Source organism: Odocoileus virginianus, chromosome 16, assembly GCF_023699985.2.
Source record: "Odocoileus virginianus isolate 20LAN1187 ecotype Illinois chromosome 16, Ovbor_1.2, whole genome shotgun sequence".
NCBI lineage: Eukaryota > Metazoa > Chordata > Mammalia > Artiodactyla > Cervidae > Odocoileus > Odocoileus virginianus.
This window is the reverse complement of record NC_069689.1, coordinates 10,843,729-10,858,994: the sequence shown is the minus strand read 5'-3', so window position 1 is coordinate 10,858,994 and position 15,266 is coordinate 10,843,729. Positions and strand designations below refer to the sequence as shown.

Genomic DNA, 15,266 nt, shown 5'->3' with positions numbered 1-15,266 from the left:
CGGCCTGCCTGCCTGCCTGCCTGCCGTGCGTGCTGCTCCACTTGGTGCTTGAGGAGAGGCTGCCCGTGGCCGGTTCGCATTCTTCATGACGCACAATACACGGGTCGGCCTCTCTTCGGCATCAAATCCCACCTTGCATGCCTCCTGCACGCTCGCCAGTGGCCGGTGTCCTCAAGGGCCAAGCACGCACTGACTCGTCCGGGGGCGGAGGGGCGGGGTTGTGGGTGGGGCTGGGGCGGGGCTATGGTGTTGGGGTGGGGTTGTGGGCGGGGCTGTGAAGTCGGGGCGGGAACGTCTGGGGAAGCAGCCTCTTGTCTGCTGTCAACCCTGTTCAGTGGTACCTGAAATAGGTTGCCTGTGAGGTGTTCACTTTTCTAAATGATGAATATTATACAGTCAACCTCTTTCCGATATCGAATCCCACCTGGGACGCCTCCGGCTCTGGTGCTGATTCTGAAGCCTCCACACAGGTTGACCCGGGGACTTGATGTAGGACAAGCCACTGGCTTGTTCATTTTCCAGCTGCATCCATTCTGGAGGGTTCCTGGGAGCAGCACGGAGCGGAGCCCACCCCCGGCTCCTGCGGTCCTAACTGATGCACTACCGAGGTGCTGGGCTAGGCTTACCTGGTGATTCTTCTTTCACGTTGGCACCCCCCCATCCCCCACCCCGACCCTGCCCAGACCCCGCACGGCAGGATCACCCAGGGCGTGGGAAGGGTCCAGGGCCCCTGGAAAGATGAGCGCCTCCAAAGGATGACCTCGGGCTGTTTGGTATTTGTTATTTGCCTCCTGGGCTACCGGAAGCCCCTTCTGACACGGGTATCATTCCAACCCCCATAAAGCAACATCTTTACCTCTGACATCTCCTCTCCGGGCATGCTTTCCCCTCATTGGTTCCTCTTCCGGCCCATGGCCTCTCTGTGCCCAGGGCACAGAGGGGTTGCCCCAGCTCCAGGAAGACCAGCAGTGACCACGCCAGTGGAGCGTCTGGCTTCTAAGATCTACGGACATTCCTGCTTCTCATGGGGTCCTCACACTCCCTCTCCAGGCCCCTAGCCCCAGCCCTGCTGGAGGGAACCACCCTTTCCGGCCTGGACCACTGCACAGACCCCCCCACCTGGCTCTCCTTCCAGGCTTCCTTCTCCTCCTTTTGCCAGGGAGAACCTTCCAGAGTGCAGTCAGGCTCTCTCTGTCCCACCCAGAGCACCTCTGTGCACCCACCTCCCGCCCCGCCCTCATGCTGGGCTCCAAAACAGTAAGTAGTGTCTTGGGGGCCCCCAGACTGGTCCACCTCCTTCTCTGCCTGCCACGCTTTATGGTTTATCCCCCTTTTAGGTCCATCCATCTTTCTGATAGAATTGAGTCCTAAGCATGCCCTTCATGCTCCTTTTTGGGGATCCTCAGCAGAGTCTCTTGCTTCCCCCTCCCCCCACCAATTGTTGCCCCCTTTCTAGAGCAGGGGTTTGGGATTCTGGAGGTAATGAAATGTTGCTTGCTTGGCAAAGCTGTCTCTGATCACCCAGTCTAGCCCCTACCTCTTCCTAGCCACCTCTTTTATCATCTTGTTAACACTGTCTTCCTAGCTTATCTGAAATTACATGAAACTAAACTAAATGGATGTTAATATTTTCTTTCTTTCTCCCCCTTAGATTGTAAAATTTCTCAGGGCAGGAGCTTTTTCTGTCATGTCCCCTGCTGTGCCCACAGTCCTGGGTTCCAGGCCAGGACCAGAGTACAGGAAAGGTGAGTGAGTGTTGATTGACTAACGGACTCCCTGAGGGCTGGGATCTTATCAAGTGAATCTCTAGGAACGTGCCAAGGCACTCAAGATATGGTGATAAGCATATGAATATGGTAATCGGTTTTTAGAATTTCTTCACATTTGTTAAAAGCTGTTTGATTTTCCGTCTTTTTCTGCCCCCTTTTTCAGGATGTCATTTGAGAGTCGGGGGTTTGCTGTTGGGTCTGGGCCCTTCTTTCCACTTTCTAGTGCCCCCAGGGCCCCAAAAGGAGAGATAAGCCCCAGTATAACCCCACACACCCCAGCTGAGCCCCCTCCCCACTTTCTAGCCAACTCTCCAGCACCCAGAGCCAGGGGTTATAGGAACTGCATCTGCAACAGGCTGGAGCGTAGTGTTGGGGCTAATATTTTATGCATGGAACTGAGAGAATGGGGACATTTGGAGATGAAAATTGTTGTTAATGCATCCACACATCTTTGGAATACATTAAATGTATGTAGGTGGATGGGAGGCAACATTAGCCTTTATTTAATAGCTCCAATGTAACCATCCCCACACCGCAACCCAGCAGTAATGAGCACGGCCGCCCGAGCCCCCTCATCGCCCAGGCCGCTGTGGGGAGAAGCACTGGGTACACTGCCGCCACTCGAGAATTATGCATGAGACAAAATGTCAGCCCAGGGTACCAGGCGCTGGGCAGCGTGCAGCTTCCAACCTCACTTTAGACCCACAGATGGGTGACCCTGCGCTACTCGCTGCAGAATTTCATTAAAAGCCAAATTACGGGTTTATCTATTGTTTGAGGAGACGAGAAAATAAACAAAGGGCCTGTTTTCATCCGGCAAACCCAGTGAAAATGTCTGTCCGCACAGAGGCCAGGAAGAAAGGCACAGTGGACCCCAGAGCCAGAGGGTCAGTGACTGGGGCCCGCCGCCCAGGCACTGTGTCAGCGAGCCCGCTGTGGGCCCAACCCCAGGGCCGCTCATGGCTTTCTGGTGCCTGCATGGGCAAGGGCCCCCGCGGCGGCACACGCTCTTTGCGTGATGACGTAGGCTCGCTTTTCCCAGCAGTCATTTTGCCGTGATTTTCCTGGTTGTCCTCTGCACCCACGTGGTACCTGCATTTAGTTCTTCCCGGAATGGGGTGTCTCCTGGCCCAGAGGGTGGGCCGCTCGCCCAATCGGAAGGCCCAGGGCACGGTGGGGATCTGAATACCCAGGGCCCGTGTTGGGCTGCTTTGGGCGCATTTGATGGCTGTTTGCCCCCCGGGTGAATACAGATCTCATCGGAATGAGCGCTCAGACCGGCCGCTGGACTCTGCAGGGTGGGCTCAGCTCCCCTCGTCTGTGCTCTCCCCCACCCTCGCTTGTCCCACCCCGAGTCACCAGGGTCGGTGCCTGGCGCAGCCCTGGGGACCCACAGAGGCCTCAGTCCTCATGGGCCTTTGAGGACGCAAAGCCCCCCAGCCCCAAATCCCAGGGCTACGTAGGACCCCTGAGTTCACTCCCCTTCTCTTCTGTCCCTCCACTCACAGCCTCACACAGGTAGGAAAACTGAGGTCCCGGGGACAGCGTGCGTTTGTGGTGGCTGTTTTTCCTGGGGGTGCTCTCAGACTTTGGGATCAAGACCCATCTCTGGCAAATAAGCAGTTTCCCTCTTGGCAATGACGGGGGTGACCCAACACCCCAAGGCTGCGGGCGGGAATCCCAGGTGGGACTCAGTACCTCGGTTCTCAAGGGGTGGGGGCGGGGGGTGACGTTGCTGCCTTGGCACAGAGCTTCTAGAAGCCAGGGCCCTCACTCCGCAGTGTCAGCTCAGCTCACAGGCGGTGCTCAGTGAATAGCTGGACTGAAGCTGGTCTCAGACACCAGTGCAAAGTAGGTATTCAACCAGGGAGTGTATTGAATCAGGTCTTTATTACCAGGAGGAAGCACGCGGGAGGCGTGGGGAGGACGTTTGTGGAATGAATAAATAAAAGCGTGCTCTTTGAGGGAATAAGGAAGCAGAGAACCTGAGAAGAATCTAGGGAAGACGGACATAAATCTCCACTGAGTGCCGCCAAGGCTCTGTAGTCGAGGCCGCTGAAAAGACCCTGCGGAGGCCGACGGGCCATTTGTCACAGTGGGGACAGGCTCGAGGGCCAAGAAGCAAGGGTGTGATGGGAGTCTTGTTCATCATTTTCACATTATCCTTGTGGCAATGGAAAGGAGCCCACAAGTGCACAGCCACGCTGCCCCCCACCTGACAGAAAGAGTGCCAGGCTGGGGGTGGGGAAGGACCCTGAGGAAGTTCAGGCTGGGCCGGGGGAGCAGGCAGGCATCTCAATGCCCACCTCATGCCCTTAGTGCTGCAGTATTGTTTTCACACCCTATGAGTCCCCCGGGTTCTGCACCAATACCACTTCCTACAGGAAGCCCTCCTGGATCCACCACACCTGATCCATACAGATCCTCAATTTGCAGTCAGATATCAGTCTTCTGAGTCTTTGATCAACAGGTATCTCCTTGCAAAGCCTGCAAGCTCCATGGGAGCAGGGACTGTGGCTGGTGTGGTTGCTCTGGGGCCCCTGTGCCTGGTTGGGAACTCAGCCCCGGGAAGGCACCATGTAATGCTGTTGGCCAGGTCTCCCCTTTGCAGGCACTCTGGACCTGGCACCCGTCAGGTGCCTGGTGTGCAGACATCCCATGGGCCGAGCGTTGGGTGGACCCCATCCCAGAGCCAAGGGTGGAGCCAGAGGTGGCCACAAGGAGGGCTTCTGCCTAGAGAAGTCTGACCGTGAGCTGAGGAGCTGACCTGACCCTGGAGGCATTCTTTGGGTCTGGTTAAGTGCCCATCAGAAGGAGCATGAGTGTACTTCCATTTGGGCCTGGAGCAGAGGTGGGGTCTGCCCGGGACACACAGGGTCCAGGGAGCCCACACTATTACGAGGGTCAGGGCCACCTTACCCAGAGCAGCAGCTCCGGGCTTCAAACAGTGTTTGAAGTGACTGAATGGAATGGAGCCTCCTAAGTCCTCCCTGGAGCGCCCCGCCCCAGTTCATGCAGCCTCTGGCTGTGGAGAAGGGAGGGAAGACCCCCAGGGCAGCGCTGCAGTGAGCGTGAGGGGCCCTGATCAGGCTGAGCCCCCAGCCTGGGGTCCCCGGTCCCCCTGGGGCAGGATGCCACCGAGAAGGTGCAGCAGAGTCCGGGGTGTAGGAAAAGCGTCCAGGATACTGCTTTCCACCATCTGTGATATCTTCATTTTCTCTAACATCAAAAATAGTAGATGTTTCTGTTATGCTCTCTCGTTGGCAGGGGAGCGGCAGGGCCTGCCAAGGCCTGGGGGAGCCCGCCAGCCTGTGGAGCTTTACTGTACAGACAGTTGGGGAGGGGGTGTCTCTGCTAACTGAAATCCCCCATCAGTAAACATGCCAATTTAAAGTGTAATTAACTCAGGCCGGAAAACATTCAGCTTTGGACTGCCTTTCACAGTTGACGTTGTTTTTCTTTTATTTATTTATCTCTTTACGGGTGTGGTGGTGTCTGTGGCAGGTTTCAGCCAGGAAAAATTGAAGAAGGGCTTGAGTGGGGAGGGGGCCTGGTTGGGAGAAGAAGCGGTGGAAAGAAGGAAGGGGAGGTCGGTCTGACACCCCAGGGCCCTCCGGCCTGCTGTCTACCTCTGCTTTCTGTCCAGGGTGGTGGGGGCCCGGGAAGGGAAACCGAGTCGGGAGCGGGGTAGGCAGCAGACCCCTGGGCCCTGTCCAGGACCCCAGGATGACACTGGGCTGGTGGTGGGGGCGCTGGGTCCCACCTGCTTTCTCTGACCCGATCTTGGAGTCTCAACCCTTTCCTCTGTCTCCTGCTTCACAGGGCTGCTCCACAGTTCCCGCTGATGAACCAGGCGGAGGGCACCCAGGCCCCAGCAGGCTGACGCACAGCACCCTGCCTGCCTCACTCAGGAAGCTGGGGGAGACCCCTGCACCCCCCCCGCCCCACCACCATTTGAAGGACCCAGACTGATCCCCAGGGGGCCAGTCCTGCCGCAGACGGACTGGCCTTCACATGGACCCTGGGGAAGACCATGTGTGCCCAGGGGAGATAAACTTGAGGCCAGTGACCATGCCCTGTCCCACCAAAGAGCGGGGCTTCTTTGTGCTAGCTAGAAGGATGTAAGAATTCCTGCTCTTCCTCTTCAAACACTCTTCAAATACAGACCATTTAAGTAATAAATACATGTTATCAAAATCTAAATGCACGTGTGTGTGTCTGTATGTTCGGAGATAGCACTTAAATGGAGGGTTTCAAAACAAAGACCCTCTGCCTCTGGGAGGGCTTTCTCCCCTAGAGCCGTCCCCCACCCTCACCCTGACCACAGAGCATCTTCCTGCAGTCCACTCCACGCCTGCGAGCTCACGTCCTGATGTGAACCAGGGCCACAGAAGGACATGCTGCAGGTCTGAGACAGCACCCGCCCCTCCCCAGCCCCCGCGAGCAGAGAGGCCAGGGCCCAGGGGCAGAGCTGGTGCCCACGCCTCGCTCTGCCAGCCTCCGCCTGGTCACGACACAGCCGGGCTGACTCAGAAGCAGGCGCGAGCGGGAGCTTCATAAATTACATAATTACCTATGAAACCTGCCACCGCCGGTTCTCAGCCGGGAAGGACACGCTCTGGCCGGCGGGTGACTCATGCTGTTTTCTCCAGAGCCTCTCGCCTGCGCTCTGCCCACCACCTGGGTCTGGGCTGGGGGGACTGTGGGGGCGAGGGGGGCAGCTTGATTTTCTCCCCAGCTCTGCCGCAAAGGAGAGGCAGGCAGCCACCCTCTTGCCAGGGTTTTTGGTGGGGCACCATCTCCAGCCCCCTATTCTGTAGCCCCCCCACAGTCATCCAGACGGACAGTCCCCATCTGACAGAGGGGAAACTGAGGTCCAGAGAGGTTACTCTACTAGTGTTAGGGACCCCCCCACCCCCAGCTTAGACCCCTGGTGAGCACAACCATGGCGTAGACCCTCAAACCGCCAGCCCCTTCCCCTGGGAATTCCGCTTCTCCAGAGCCCCTTGATGGGGGCAAACTCTACCTTTGGAAAAATACTTCCACTCTGGAAAGTGACTGTGGCTTTGGGAAACAGGCATAGAGTTGCCCTCTCAAGGTGAACTGGTTTTATACACCTGATAGGGGATGTTGTGGTTTAGTCGCTAAAATTGTCTCCGACTCTTGGGACCCCATGGACTGTAGCCCACGAGGTTCCTCTGTCCATGGAATCCTCCAGGCAAGAATGCTGGAGTGGGTTGCCATTTCCTTCTCCAGGGGATCTTCCTGACCCAGGGATCGAACCTGCGTCTCTTGTGCTGGAGGCGATCTCCTGCACTGCAAGTGGATTCTTTACCAACTGAGCCACCAGGGGAGCCAGGGGATGCTGCAGATGCACAGTTCTTTCAGACGGAAAACCCAGTAGGGTGGGGCCTGGTGGGCGTGGGCCCCAGATGAGGACTTAGGTTCAAAGCCAGCCTTTGTCACTTACTGTCACTGAGCCTCAGTTTCCTCATCTATAAAATGGGCACCCATCTTGCAGATGGGGTAAGAGGGAAATGGGTTTTGAGTATATACAAAGTGCCGACCAGATCCGGTTCTCATCAGAGTTGGGGGCTCCCTCTGACAGGTTAGGGTCCCCAGGGATCCTGAAGTCACGGCAAGCCTGCAGCCTTACCCACCCAGACCTGGAGACCACCCACTCCTGATGGTCCAGGACCCCATGGGTACCGGCCACAGCACCCAGGTTCTGGGCACTCTCCATCCATCCCCCAGCTCTGGAGGGCACCTGCAAACAGAACCATGAGCAACAGGGCCCATTAGGTTCAGAGACACGTCCAGGTCTGCCACAGCAGGTCACAAGGGTGCTGAGGGTTCCCAGACAGATGTGCCGAGGGACTGGCTTCCTGGGGAAAAGCTTGGGGTGGGTATTCGGGCTCCTATGGCCCCAGCCCGCCCTGCCTTCCTCATCATGATTCCTCTGGGGCTGGCCCACCATTCCAAGAGTGATACCACAACCACCCTTACCTACTGTATGCCAGGCAAGAGCTGATGCCACATCCAAACCCACAAACAAATGGCACAAATCTGGATGCACATCTTGTCAGGATCCTGGTTCCAAGTTAACAATGGGAAGTCACTCACCTGCACTGGCCTCAGTCTTCTCATCTGTAAAATGGGTGTAACTGAATCAGACTGTGACATCAAAGTCCCAAGAGTCCCTTCCTGCGCCATCACCCCACATGACCAGCCCTGCAAGTTCTGGGGGTGACCCTCCCCTTGACCACCAAACTACACAGCCATGATCTCTACCCTTCCGTCACCCAGGGAAGCCCAGCCTCACCACTGGCAGGAGGTGGGACAGGGCAGGGCTCACCGCCCACTCCTCCCGGGGATGCCTCCCCTCCTCCCTGCTTCTGCTCCAGGCCCCCCGCCTCTGCTCTCTGCCCCTTTGCTCTTTTCTTCCCAATGCACCATCAAGCCAGAACTGGCCATGGAAATTTCTAGAAGTTACCGAGGGGAACTGCAGCTCCCTAGAGGGAACAGCTGGAAGCTGAACATCACTGTTCATGAAGCTTCAGTCCTGGCAGAAGATGGGGAGAGGGCCTGTGGTCTGAGTCCAGGCCCTGTGGCCTTGGGGCTGGGCCTCCCCTTCCCTTTCTGTAGCCCTTCATGGGACTCTGGTCCTGTCGGGATGCTGGGAACTCAGAGCGGCTCTGCTGGTTCCCTGGCATGCAGAGCACAGCCATTTCCTCAAGGCAGTGTGGCAAGAGCCCTGGGGCCCAGGCTCTGCACCCCAACTGCCTGAGTTCTCATCCCAGTTTAACGCCGTGGTGCTCCTTCATCTCTGTGGGGCTCAGTCTTCCTATCTGTCAAATGGAGCTGTTGTGAGCATTAGATGAATTAATCCGAGCAAGTGGGTGAATATTAGCTGTGAGACGATTCACTGCACATGGGGTTTCTGAGACCCCATGAGGAAAGGCTCCTCCCTTTATTTTTGTGGTTCAGATGGAGGTGTCCTCCACTACTTATTCCCTTGCCATGATCACTGACATCTTGGGCCCTCGACGTGAGAGGTCATAATTTGATTCTCATGGAGGTCAACTTCTCAGCAGGCTCTAGACCTGAGTCCCCCCAGGGACCCTCCTGGCCTGGCTTCTGGACCGTGGAGTCTGGAGATGGGGAGGGGTGGCTGGAGGCTTGGACAGGAGGGACCAGAGATGGAACTCAAGCCAGGGGCATAGAGTTATATGCTGGGGGACATGACCAGAACTCAGCACACGGCTTGGCCCTGGGGAGAAGCCAGAGAATCAGGGACAGGATGGAAAGCCCCTGGGCTTGGGAACCCTCACATGGACCTCCTGTCAAAGAGCCCGGGGTCAGAGGACAAGACAGACAGGTCCAGGCAATGCTTCCCAGAGGTCAGCGCTGTGACTCAGGCTGGGCTGGTCCTGGCTACTGAAGGAACCCCTGATCTGGCGGCCCCGCAAACCTCAGCAAGGCACCCCGTGACACGGCACTCTGTCCTTTCATCCCGCAACCCCCACCGCGGACGGTCAGGGGGCTGAGGAATGTGTGTGGACGTGAGTGAGTGATGGCGGATCCCGCCTTACACCCTCGCAGATGTGCGCTTGAGGAAGAGGGGGCTTCCCACGTGTCTGCCAAGGTCAGGAAATCTGGACGGGGGCAAAGGGGTCAAGGGAGTCAGGAAGCAGAGACGTCTGCTGCCAGAGATAGGGATGAGCGATAGGGCATTAGCGGCAAGCGGGCCTACTGGATGAGGAGGTGGGCTAGAAGCAAGATCTGGGCTCAGAGTGGACCCGTCCTCTCTGAAGCATGGCTCCTTGCTAGTTCCTTCTGAGCCTAAAGCAACTGACCCCCTGTGCGGCTGCAGAGGGTCTCCCTGATGCTGCCGAGTCCCGGGACTCTCGTCCCTGCTGGTCGCTAATGAAGCTGACCCCACTCTGGCCTCCTGGCGATAAGCCCTCTCTTCTCCAAGGCGGGCGGTCCATTCCGCCCACACCCAGTTCCCCTAATGGCCACGCTCATTTGCTTCCCAGGGTCCCAGGGGGCAAGTTCGCCCTCCGAGGACCGCTCAGCAGACACGCCCCTCCTTTGGCCGAACAGCTGATGAAGCCCGGCTGGGGTGACTCCCTACTCAAGAAGACAAGCAAGTTTTGTTACAGGAAGAAAGCTTGTTTTCCAGAATCCAATTACATTTCCAGTCCCCAGGACCGGGACAGGAGGCTGGGGGTCGGGAGGGCAGGGGGCTGATGGCTTAAAGGTGCTTCACTCCCCACCCGGGCTCTAACCCTTCATCCCTGAACACAGGGAGAGGAATGAAAGTGTCATTCACACTGCAAGCATCACACCCTCCAGCACCTAAGCCATCAGCCCAGCTCTGCCTGAAAGTGCTGTGTGACTTTAGGGAAGCCACTCAAACCCTCTGAGTTCCCATTTCCTCACTGGATGACCTGGGTCTTCTGGAGAGAGACCTGACGCCATGCCTGGCGCAGCGTCACATGGATAGCTGGCGCCCCCTCACCCCAAGGTCTCTCTGCCAGCCTCCTCCGCTTCCCGACCACCCCCGCCCCCGCCACACCTGGTGCAGACACGGGGGATGCTGGGTGCATGGAACAGGCCACCTTGAGCTTGGGGCATGGCCACTGTGCACAGCCTCTCCCCCACAGAAGAGGAAGACGCAGACGGAGCCCCCAGAAGGGCATGGACGATTACCGGCGCAGGGGTTCCCAGTGCACGGGGGCCCAGGGCCCCTTCCTGCTGAGTCTTGGCTGGGTCGGTGGGGCTGTTGTTTGTCTGCAGTCATCTTCCATTTGACATCATCCTCCTGCTGCTGATATTTTCCTGAGGCCGGTCCAGGAGGAAGGGGGTTGGTGGCAAGGAGGGAGAAGGGGTCACGGGTCTGGGTTTTACTAAGGCTTCCTTTTCCCTGGTTTGGGGTACAGAGATGGTGCAGACCCCTCTGCCGTGGCAGCTCACTCCAACGGTCCCCCTCACGCCCCGACAGCCGTCCCCACGGCTTCCCCGCCTCGCATGTGCACAGCAGAGTGGGTCCCTGGGGAGCTCTCCCGGGTTGAAATGTGCTGTCTGTATGGCTCCCTCCTACACCTTCCATGCCTGGGACTCCACACGCCTGCGTCTGCTGCAAAAGGAGCCTCCCTTGGGCCTCGGTGGCCTTTCCTAGTCACCTGGCACTTTGTAACCTGTAACAGGACAGCAGTAATCAGTGTATGTTCATTTTTCATGCAGTTTCCACTGAACCAGCGGTTTCCGAACACCCCAGGCTTTGGACAGACAGCCAGCGGTGCCCAGTCTCTCCTTAGCCAAGTACAAGGCCTGGAGACAAAAAGAGTGAGACCCCAAGAGGCCTGGGGCAGTTAATGGGACTGGGGATCCACTCTCAGTGTCCAGGAGAAGTGGCCACTGGCCAATACCCTCAGCACAGCAGGATGAGCCAGAGACCCCAGATTGCCCACCCCCCTAGGGCCCAGGAAGTTGCCTGATTACAAGTGCGTTTCCATCTTTTATTTCCAGGAATGCTCCTGCCTCCTGTCCGACAGTTTCTAATACCATGTCTCCCATTTTCAGCTGGAAGGATGTCAGCTTCGGGGTGGGAAGCCATCTGCCTGAGGTCCTGGAACCAGCAGGAGGAAGAGAGGGTGCTACTCCAAGTCAGGATCCCCTGGGGAGGCAACAGTGGTGGAACTGGTGCAGGGGAGCCAGGCAGAGCCCCTGATGGGATGGCAAACGCTCCAGAAACGAAGGCGCTGGCTGTTACTGTTCCAACAGACACCCGGACCCCTGGCAGCCGGTGGTCAGGGCCAGGAGGCTGTAGGGACCCCCGGGGAAAAACCCAACTTGGGGACCCAGGGAGGTGGGTTTTGAGGGGAATGCGGTGGGCACACCCAGAGGTAATGCCATTAAAGGCAGAGAAAAAGCCAGAACAGGACCGAGTGGGCAGGGGTGGGGGCGCTGGCAGGGGGTGGCCTGGGGCCCCTGGTGTCCCACCCTCTGACCAGTGACTCAGGCAGCCCATTGTACCCGGCTTCGCAAAGTTTGTGCTTTCCTCCAGGGGCGGGGGCGGCAGCGGAACAAAGCCCCCTCGCCGCCCGCCCAGGATGGTTCAGCGGAATTACTGAGAATGAGGCTGCTGCTTGCTAATGGGCCTGGGGAAAATGGGATGCAATTTAGCCGGTGTTTTTCAGGCCCAGAGCTACTGAATAAATGAAGTGCGCTAGGTTTGAGTCACCGGGCTGACGCACCGCCCTGCTCCTGGCGTCAGGACCGGCTGGGGCGGGAGCGGGGGCGGGGAGCGGGGCGCTGCGGGGCCGGGGGCCTGGGCCGGGGGGGATGGCGAGGCTCGGTGACGGGGTGGGGGGGCGGCACAGCTCCATCCTGCCCGGCGCGGCGGTGCGGGGTGGGGCAGGGAGTTGAGGGGAGGGGTTAGGGGAGGTGGGCCGAGATGCAGAGCAGACTTCGTCCGGCACCGGGGATCACCCGGCAGGATGGGGGCGCGGGAGAGAGGCGACTGAGAGGGAAGAGGGCGGTGGGCAGTGAGGGGCTTGCAAGAGATCTTGACCTTGCCCCAGACAGGGGCCGCCCCTGGGGAACCGTGCGCCACTGTCACTCACAATTCGGGGTCTCCCCCAGGCCTGGGGACTTGTGGCAACGTGGGCAGCAAGCAGACAGGAACTGCTTGGAGGAGCGGGGAGATCAATCTGCGCCTTTGGCATCTCCGGCCTAAGCCGCGGTGCTGGGTTTATCCTGAAGACAGCAGCGCTGGGGGCTGCCCTTGTTCAGCTGCAGAAAAGGGAGAACCCAGCCTGGGGTCCTCTGGTGTGTCCCCACCAGGGCTCAGCCCAGGTCTGGGGGGGCGATGGAGGTTGGGGTGGGGGTGAGGAGCTCCCACACCTGTAGGGAGCCCCTGGAAGGAGGCGGAAGAAGGGGCCCCTGGCTCCTCTGAGAATCTGCGGTGTGACCCTGGGCGGGCTCGGGCCTCTCTGAGCCTTCAGTTTCCAGGCGGTAAAATGAAAAACTGCAAACAGTGGGAATCCCTACTTTGTAGGCACGTTAGTGCCAATCTGCCCCGCCGGCCCGTGATCGCTGAAATCCACAGGGCCCCAACTGACTGGACTTCAGTTTGGACCCCAGCTCTGAGCTGCTGGATTCCTCTCACACTTTCTAGAACACACAGTCAAAAGCAGGAGGGGACAGGTGCTTCCCACAGAGAGACCCCACCCTGTCCAGCTAAGCTTTTGCAGGGGAGGCCTCCTCTTCCTCTCCCCGGTCCCCCCTCTTTCTCACCCATGTCACTCCACAGATCCTCCTTCCAGCAAACCCTTCCTCCTTCCTAAGCCACCAGCAAACCCCCCCACCTCCCATGCTCGGAAGCCTGCAGGAGGACAGGGTCAGTTGTAGCCTAGACCAGTAGAAAGGAGAAGAGTGGTTTCAAGATGCAGCCCTCCGGCTCCAGGGGTCTGAACTGTGGAAGGACAGGAGCAGCTTGGCACAGAGTGCCCTGGGATGGACAGCTGTCCCCACGAGCCACGGAGCCCACCCACTTGCCCTCAGGTCCCAAATATCTCTGGGGGACTCCCAGCACCGCCAAACTCTGGAGGTCCCCGGGAAGGTGTTGCCGGATCGCAGAATACCACGTGGCCGAGATGCCTGAGCGTCCATCTCCCCGGTGGGCGGGGCCTCTGCCCAGGATGCTCACCCTCCCATCACTGAGTGCCCCTCTTTGGTCCTCTAACTTCCGGGTGAGTCTGGAGCCACACTGCTGGCCTGTCAGTGCCCTTGGCCAGAGGGATCCAACCCGTAGTTAACAAGTCAAGGGTATCACATGTGCCTTAGGGAGCCTGGAGGCATCTCAGTGTGACCTGATGTGGGCTTGGGTGGGAGGCTAGGGAGTGTGTCTAAGGAGGCAGGGCTCTCTGTAGATAGACTGGATTCTGTCTCAGAGCGTGAGTTTCTATGATGCATCATCTCAGTGAACCTTTTCTGCAGAGGAGAGTGAAGACGAAGCTGCAACCGGGAAAGGAGCAGCTGACCCTCATGGTAGCCAAGAGAGGGGCTGCTTGGTATTCTGCGGGCGGCTCAGCGACCTTGCTTCTCTCTGTGCTGAGACAGAGGTGTGAAGTGGCCTTGCTTTGCCTCCTCCCACCGCCTCTCCAGGGGCCTTGCCCGAGCTTGGTGTCTGTGAGATGGTTTATGTCCAGGAGGAGAACACCTCCCCACCCCAAACCCCTGGCTGGGAGCACCAGGCCAGCTTCTTGGGGGGCAGGGCTCCTCCTTCCCCAGCAAAGAGCAAAGTCAAGCTCAACCAGGTATTGCTAACTGTCAGAGCACACTTACCTGCAGCATGATTCTGAGCATTTGTTATTAGGTTAGGATTTTTTTTCTTCTCCGCACCCCCCCCCCCACCCCCAGCTCTATTGAGGTGTAACTGACAAGGCTATACATTTTAAGTGTAGAGTGTGATGGTTTTGGTGTACCTGTATGTTATGAAATAATAACCATAATCAAGTTAATTAATACATCCATCATCTGACAGAGTTACCTTTTTCCTGTGTGATGAGGCTGCAGAAGACCTACTCTCTTAGCAGCTTTCAAGCATACAGAACATTATGGTTAACTATAGTTACTGCTCAGACGGTAAAGAATCTGCCTGTGAGGCTGGAGACCCAGGTTCGATCTCTGGGTCAGAAAGATCCTCTGGAAGAGGGTCTGGCAACCTACTCAGTATTCTTGCCTGGAGACTCCCATGGACAGAGGAGCCTGGCAGTCTACAGCCCATGGGGTCGCAAAGAGTCAGACATGACTGAGCAACTCACACTTACTTATAGTCACCACACTGTACATCAGATCCCCATAACTTATGTTAAAACTGGAAATTTGTACCTTTAGTCACCCTCTTCACTTGTAGGGTCCTGGCAGCTGCTCTTCTACTCTCAGTTTCTATGGGCGTAACATTTTTTAAGGTTAATTTATTTCATTACAGTTACACTATACTTTCTAGTTGTGATGGTAAAAATATAAATGTAAATCACTGCTTTGGTTTCTGCAAAGAAATAAGAATACTACAACGTTCTCCATCACAGTACATTGCTTTCTCTTCTTTAATTAACCAATATAATTTACAAATATGAAAAGTTGCTTAAAGCATGTTAGTTTTGCTTTTCACAGTGCAGTCATATGCCATGCCCTATTATTCAATATTGCAAAATAGAAGGTTGCTAACCTTTATGTACTTGATGAACGTCTGGAGCAAGAGAAAGGAAAAGAAAAAAAAAAATGGTTCCAAAGGTAACCTTTAAAAAATGTATTTATTTGGCTGTGCAGGGTCTTAGTTGTGGCATGTGGGATCTTTAGTTGTGGCTTCCCTGACCAGGGATGGAACCCAGGCTCCCTGCCCTGGGAGCATGAAGTCTTAGCCACTGAACCACCAGGGAAGTCCCCCCTCCACCACCTTTTAAGATATTCTACATACAAGTGACA

At 57.2% G+C, this 15,266-nt stretch overlaps 1 long non-coding RNA gene across 1 annotated transcript; it reads left to right on the top strand.

The window, feature by feature from the left end:
• Positions 1–303: 303 nt before the first annotated feature.
• LOC139038684 (uncharacterized) lies at positions 304–5,944 on the top strand. Its single transcript, XR_011491745.1, has 3 exons — positions 304–1,257; positions 1,652–1,745; positions 5,592–5,944. It is a non-coding gene; the product is annotated as an uncharacterized lncRNA (long non-coding RNA).
• The last annotated feature ends 9,322 nt before the right edge of the window (positions 5,945–15,266 follow it).